Raw genomic sequence first — 8,523 nt, 5'->3', positions numbered from 1 at the left:
GAGCATTTACTTAAGTAAAATTTTAGATCAATATAAGTTGTATCTATCGATATAAATTTTAATAGTGATAGGAAAGAAGAACATACCAGCTTGTCTGCTACCATTGCATAATTGCTCGCTCCCGCAGTATGTGCAGAATTCATCCTGGAATGATTTTATTTGTTTATCTTGCTAATTCTCTAAAATTAAGAAACTATAATTGCTTACAAATATATCATAGTAAATAATTAAAATTGTTAGATGGTTGAGTTTATTCATACTTTTGCATCCTCTGTGCTCCACATATAAACCAGGCCTGACCATTCATGATCTGGTGTGAGTTGCTCTGGTACATTCTCTAAATTTTATGCCATAGACATATGCTCATCATAAAATTTTGATTTGATTTCACTCTTGAAATTCCTCCATTTGTCTCCAATTGAGGACATAATCCATGGTTTAATACCTTCGAGAAGCCTATTTTGAACATGAGATTCCAGGCCTAATGAAACTTCATGTTCAAAACGAGTCTGCAACCAAAAGATTAATGAATAAAAATTTCTGAATTTAGATAGAAAATATCATGAAATTTTACAGCAAATGATATGTTCAAGAAAAAGTAAATATGTTTATGTTAAGGTTTCCATCACGTGTGCACAATCCCACATTTGATCTTCATTTGATTGAGGCACCATGTGCCAACTTTTATAATTTAGTGGAGCCAAATTGTGCTTCCTTGCTATAGTACCTAAAAAATGAGTGAGCACTGCTCCTTCATGACCAATAGGTTAACTAAGTTTGTTCCAACTAACAATGATGTTATCTCCTTCTGGTAAGTCCCATACTTCAGACATGCATGTTCAACCTCGCTTTCTTTTCCTAGTGCCTCCGGCATCTACTATGCATCCATACAAAAGTTTGGATTTTCATTCAAATTTTTATGTAAAGAAAGCATATGAAGAAATAATGAATTAAATGGAACATGTAACTACAATATTTGATCATCTGAAATCAAATTAAAATCTTACATATATTCATCTCAAACATTATTACTTAAAGAGATTATCCTAAATTTTTAGAAAAAGAATTACCTGTAATAGTCATATCAACATCCTTTTGAGTCTAGGAGAATGATTGTACTGAAGGTTGTGATGAGTCCTAAGGTTGGAAGGGGCATTGGGACTCCATGGTTGTATGATCTGGGGTATGAGAGTCTGGCTGAGACTGCCCATAAGACTGTTCTTGCTGGCGTTGGATCTTATGTACCTTTAAACCTCTAGTGCTTACCATCTGAAATTGTTACCAAATATATGATAAAAATATAAAATATTCTTAGATAGATTAGTATATATTTGCATGTTCTTTAATAAGATACAAATTCTAATTGAACAACTAATGAAACTAAGAATGGAATAATATAAGCTTATAAGAAACATCTAATGGTGCTGGTTTTGAGGGGTAAAAGACGGACCTATAACTAATGGTGCTGGTTTTGAGGGATTTGAAGATGAGATTAGACACTCCCTATAATTTGTTTGAAGATGAGATTAGACTTACTGCTTCCTACCTTACTATTTGATTTGTAGAAATGACTAAAATTTCAGAACCAATTTAGAGTCCTTGGTCTCATGCTTGTGCATATAATTTCTCAAACCAACCATTTTCCTTGTTTTTCATCTTGTAATTTTTTTTCTAGTTCTCCTGATTACCTGATCATTATTTATGTTAATGAAGTATTCAATTGTTACAAGCTACAATGGTTAGCCAATAAGCGGACATCTATATAAGAGATACAACTAAATTCTTATGTACAAGAAGGCTTACCTCCTGCTCCCATAAATAATAGAAAATTTTGCAGAGCTAGACCAATAGCGTTGCAACCTCGTGCTCCTACAAAGAAAAAATTTTATGAGATTTAAAACATCAAAAAGAAAATTTTTATCAAGAAAAAAAGATTAAAGTTTATAAGGAATTATTAATTGATTTTTACCTATCAAGCAATTGGTTTTCTAGTTGAAATCTACAAATTCTCAAGAATTATGGTGGACACTTGTGCCTCCTTATTGAAATTGGAACTCAAAGAAGATGGAAAAGAAGTCTCTTCTTGGTTGAAGATGTATTAGGGAAGAAGATAATTTTTTTAGAACTTTTTTTCAATGCAGAATCGTGGCTTTCATGGAAAGAAAGTGGGGCATGGGAATTTTTCTCTCCTCAAATGTAAGGGTGGCAATCGGATCAGGTCGGTCATAAATAGCTTGGGTCAGATGCAGATCGGATCAAAAAATCCTAAAACTAAACCTGACCTATTTATTAAATAGATCAAAAATTAGAATTTAAACTTGACATGTTTAATAAACAGATAATTCGACCAGACTCTTTTAACCTGTTTATTAAATGGGTAATCTGTTAACACAATCCGACTTAATCTATTTAAAATATAATCTATTAGCCCAACCCAACACAATCTGATCCAACCTATTTAATTTATTTAAAATAAAATCTATTTGCCCTATCCAATCCAATTCGACCCAATTTGTTTAACCTGTTTAAAATAGAATCTATTAGCCCAACTCTGACCCAGCCAAACTTGACCTATTTAACACATCAAATAGTAAAAAAAAATAAAAATCGAAATATTTGAAAAGATCTACAAAGCCGTGGCATGGACTGATTCTAGTGGCAGTTCAGGTCAAGCATATAGTAGAAAATAAAGTAACAAAGAAAAACCAATATAATAATATTGAATCTTATGACTTGCAGTATTGCAGCTAAAAATGTTATAATATTCTACTAATCAATCCAAAAGTTGCATGACAATAATATGACAATTGCATTATTAACTGCATGTAGGTCTTCACATGACAATTACACATAATTCAACATTGGGTAACACACAAGAGTAAATGATAGAACAAAAGATTCTATCATTGGGCAATACACAATATTGGGCAACATCCACGCCTCTTTCAGAAGATTGCTTCACCTGAATACAAAGGGAAAAAAAGAGTAAGATGCATCAGGAATGCATAATTAAAAGGTGCACTGAAACCAAAAGCATAAGACAACACATATGAATAGCAACCAATAAACGAGGGTCACATGAAATCCAGAAAAGTGATGAGCAGCAGCAAAGATTCGTGGAGAAAGATTGGCATCATTCCAACAAGCCAGGATCTGATAGAGAAAAGTCACAGCATAAAGAGTACCACTATGAAGCCCTTTTAACATGAAGTAAGCAGAGTCTGAACATGTAAAAATATAAATTACATGAAATGAAAACAGATGCTTCTTCAACTGTGTTCTGATTTCGATCCAGCTATTGCAAATGGACCAATCCTTCCTTACCCTAATTATCCAAATCCACAGAAATATAATTTTATTTCGACAAAGATTAGAAAGTGAAAAGTAACTCAAAAATCAAGTAGTCCAGATCAGTATAAATTTGCCATAAAAAATTTAATGCTGATATCTACTATTCCCCCAAAGCAAAACCCCAAAAAAAAATAAATAAATTGAATATATTAGTGAAAAATCAAAAAAAAAGAAAAACAAATCAAACATTAACCAAGCTTCAAATGAAACCCTAAAGTGAAGAAAATGATCCAAAAAAATTAGCAAAAGAATAAGAAAGAATTGATACTTGGATGGAAATGGAGAAGAAGAGACATGAGAGCACTACAAGAAAATAGGCTATTAGCGATGATAATTAGCGATGGCTAATTTGCCATCACTAATAATACTTTTTACCAATAGCTTTTGACGATGAAAAAGAAACTGATCATTAAAAGGTAAAAATTATTTGCAACGGTATTTTTTAATTAACGACAGCGTAGCTGTCGCTATAAAAGAGTATTAGCGATGGCTTTAGCAACAACAATATAGCCATCGCTAACAATCTTTTTTATGTGACAAAAGATAAAAATTATTAGCGGTGACTTTTTTTTATCATTAGTGACGACTTTGCCGTTTCTATAAGTATTAGTGATGGGGTTTCACTGTCGCTAATACGATGCCTTAAATACTGTTTGGGATCTCAGATTTCCACCGCCACCCCCCTTTTTCCCCACCTTCGGTCCCCCTCTTCCCCCATCCTCCCACCGTCCGGCCTCCGTGAGCCCTCGGCCTTCCACCGTCTAGCTTCCTTAAGCCCTCGGCTTCCTGCTGTTCTACTTCCCTGAGCCTCCGGCATCCCATCGTCCGATATCCCCGAGCCCCTGGCCTCCCCATGCCACTGGCTTCCTCGAGCATCTGACCTTTGATCTGGCATCCCTGCACCGGATTTGGCTTCCCTGAGCCCCAACATCCCCCTTTCTTACCCCAGTGCACCACCAGACCCCATCCCGATGCCCCTGCCTTCCCCTACCATCCCTGCCTCCCCCATTTTTCCCTCGCCCAGGACTCCCCCTTCTTCCCTGCCTCCCCCTTTCTTCCCTCACCACCATCCTAGTGCCGGATCGGCTGACCCCGCACTAGATTTGGCATCTCCTGCTTCCCCCCTTCTTCCTCCCTCCTTCTTCCTCCCCCTCTTCTTCCTTGCCTCCCCGCTCTTCCCCAGCCCGCAATCCCTTTACCGCCTATAGTTTGGTCTAGTGAGTATTAGCAACGATAGTGGTGATGGCGCCATAGCCGTCGCCAAATACCATTATTTTTAATTTTTTAATATTTAAATTAATATTTTTAGATTTCATTAAATTAGATTTAATATTTAAAATAAAATAATAATATTTAATTAGATTTAGTTAAATTAAATTTAAATTAATATTTATTAGATTTAATATTAAATTAATAGTATTTATTGAGGAAAAAATTTTCGCACAACATTCACAGAAATTTATAGATTAGTTCTACAAATTGGTAAGCATCTATTGTCATTTTATATGTTTTAATTTTTTTTAATTTATTCTTTTTATAATATGCAGGTCATGCAAGGAGGCGAATTCATATCTAAGAAGCTAAGACCATTGGGTTATGGGCCAACAAAATATGTTATATATTATAATAACGATAATGTAAATGGTTTTAAATTTTACATCCAATGATATGGATATCATAAGAGTGCAATGAATAGCGGTGTATGTATAAAGGATAGCTGGTGGGAAGAGGCAAAGTGTGACTATTATGGAATTCTTGAAGAAGTGATCAAGTTGACCTATTTTAAAGGTAATAGTGTCATTCTATTTAAGTGCCAATGGTTTAATAACAAGCATGGTATAGAGGTTGATCCATGACACGGGCTTGTTAAAATCAAATATGGATCAAAAGTATATGTCAATGAGCCATTTGTGCTAGCTCAACAAGCTGTTCAAGTTTATTATACTCCTTTCCCATCAAGAAAGAGAGGAAGAAAATAATGGTGGACTATGCAAAATTAAATCTTGAACCGTTCATACATACTCGAAGAAGAAGAAGAGTTCAATTTATCAGAATACTTTTATAAGGATGAAACATCTGGAGTTCATCAGTCTTTTATAGATGCAGAGTTGGATGCTCTGGGTTTTCTCTTATGTGATGGCCAATATGAGGAGGTAGATCACTTTGAGTTTGTTTGAAAAAACAATCCTATCCAAGAAGGAGAAGATAAGAAAGAAGATGAAGAAGTAGAAGAAGAACACTACAAGAATATTGCATATTAGTTATGGTATTAGTGATGGAAAAAGATTCCAGCACTAATAACACCTCTTAGCCATCAAAAAAATCGATCAAAAATTTTGTCGTCGCTAATATTATTAGCAACGATAATTATTAGCGATTGTAAAAATCATCGCTAACAGTGTTTAAATTTTTTAATTTTTTTTATAATATATAAACATAAAATAATTATTAGCGATGGTGAATTGAAGTTTTAGCGATGAAAATTTTATCGTCGCTCATAATTTTTTTAAAAAATCCAAATAATGATTTGAAAAAATATTTTTTTTGAAAATATTATTAGTGATGAAATTAGTGATGGTGATACTTTTCTACTGCTAATAATCTAGAAAATAATTTGGATTCAATTCGAATCCGATTCGAATCCAATTCGAATCCGATTCGAATCCAATTCGAATCCGATTCGAATCCAATTCAAAATTCTGTTAAATCTAATTTAATTAGAATTTGAATTCAAGTCTTACTTAAATTATAAAATCTAATTACTTTTAAATTAAGTTAAATATAATTTAATTTAATTTAATTTAAATCAATTAGGAGAAAATAATTTTCAATTTGAGTTCAATTTGAATCTGATTCGAATCTAATTCAAAATTCTGTCAAACCTAATTCAATTAGACTTTGAATCTAAATCCTAATTGAATTATAAAATCTAATTACCATTAAATTAAGTCATACCTGATTAAATTTAATCTGATTTAAATTAATTAGGAGAAAAGGATATTCAATTTGGATTCAATTCATATCTAATTTGAATCCGATTCGAATCCAATTCAAAATCCTGTTAAACTTAATTTAATTAGACTTTGAATTCAAATCCTACTTGAATTATAAAACCTAATTAATTTTAAATTAAGTTAAATATACTTAAATTAAATCTAATTTAAATCAATTAAGACTTAATCTATGATTCAATTCGAATCCAATTCCAATCTGATTTGAATCCAATTCGAAATTCTGTCAAACCTAATTCAATTAGATTTTAAATCTAAATCCTATTTGGATTATAAAATCTAATTAGTCTTAAGTTAAATTAAATTTAATTAAATTAAATCTGATTTAAGTCAATTAGAACTTAATCCATCTTCAATTTGAATCCAATTTGAATGCAATTCGAATCCAATTCAAAATCTTGTCAAACCTAATTCAATTATGTTTTGAATCTAAATTCTACTTGGATTATAAAATTCAATTAACCTCAAATTAAGTTAAATTAAATTAAATTAAATCTGATTTAAATCAATTAGGACTTGATCTATAATTCAATTCAAATCTAATTCAAACCTGATTCGAATTCAATTCAAAATCTTATCAAACCTAATTTAATTAGATTTTGAATCTAAATTTTATTTTGATTGTAAAACCTAATTAGTCTCAAATTAAGTCAAGTCTAATTAAGTGACATCTATTTTAAATCAATTAGAACTTTATCCATGATTCAATTTGCATTCGATTCGAATTTAATTCGAAATCCTGTCAAACTTAATTTAATTAGATTTTGAATCCAAATTTTACTTGAAATATCAAAATCCAATTAGCCTCAAATTAAGTCAAATCTAATTAAATTAAATCTAATTTAAATCAATTAAGACTTGATTCATAAATTAATTAAGCTAAAAAATTTAATAAAACCCAATAATAATTTTTAAACACTCAAAAAAAGAAAAAAATTAATATTAAATTAATATTAAAAAAATTTAAGAGTATTAGAGATTGCATTTGTGATGGAATAATTTACCATCACTAATAATTTTTAAAAAAAATATTATTTTAATTTTTTTAAAAAATTAATATTAAAATTTAATATTTAAAAAATTAATAGTATTAGCGATAGTGGATGGGTATTAGTGATGAAAATTATTATCATTAATATCCTAGCATATAAAACAAAATTTTATCAACTGTATTACTGACGGCTGCATTGCTGTTGGTAATTGTCCGACAAAAAATACTCCTAGCCCATCGGAGAAAAAAAAATTTCATGCTCGTTCTCCTTCTTCCCTTGAATCCCCTCTCATTCTCCTCATTTTAGGCTTTTTCCCACCTCGTCGGTGCCTCCTCCTGATCCATGGCGACCCCTCTCCTTGGCACGTCCTTCCTGACATTCTCTACTCCCCATGCATCCTCCTTCCTGACGTTCCGACCCTACTGGTGCCTCCTACGCTGCGACCCCGAGCTCACCATCCTGACTCCACCTCGCCTGCTGTCACCTCAACCTCGTCGGTGCCTCCTACACCACGACCTCGACCCGCAGCCCCGGCCCTGCCTCGCTCGCACCTCCTACGCTGCGGCCCCAAGCCCGCCACCCCAGCCCTCCCTCGCCCTTGGCCACCCCGACCCCATCGGTGCCTCTTATGCCATGGCATTGACCCAGCCACCCCGACTTTGCCTCGCCCACGGCCGCCCCGACCCCACTGGTCGGACCCTGCAGCCCCTGCCCCACCAATCTCCCCATGGCCCCATCCCTATCAGCCTAACTGTGCGGCCCCTGCTTCGCTGCCCCCAGCCCGTAGCCCCAACCTTGCGGTCTTTGTCCCACGGCCTCGTCCCCACACCAGTGCACCTACTATTTTGAGTATTAGCGATGGCATTAGCGATAGCTAGTGCTGTCTAGTAGCTACACAGGGATCAAAAGCTTATGTCAATGGTCCATTTGTACTAGCTACACAAGCTACTCAAGTATATTATACTTCTTTTCCATCAAAGAAAAGAAGAAGAAAAGATTGGTGGACTGTATGCAAAATTAAGTCTCAAGCCATTCATTATGTGTTCGAAGAAGATGAAGAGATCCAATTACCAAAATGCTTTTAAGAGGATGAGATAGTAGGAGTTCATCAATCTTTGGATGATGTGGAATTGGATGCTCCAGGAATTCTCCTATGTGAAGTTGGCCAA

This window comes from Elaeis guineensis, chromosome 11 (genome assembly GCF_000442705.2).
Source record: "Elaeis guineensis isolate ETL-2024a chromosome 11, EG11, whole genome shotgun sequence".
Lineage (NCBI taxonomy): Eukaryota > Viridiplantae > Streptophyta > Magnoliopsida > Arecales > Arecaceae > Elaeis > Elaeis guineensis.
Note: the sequence above shows the minus strand (reverse complement) of the source record.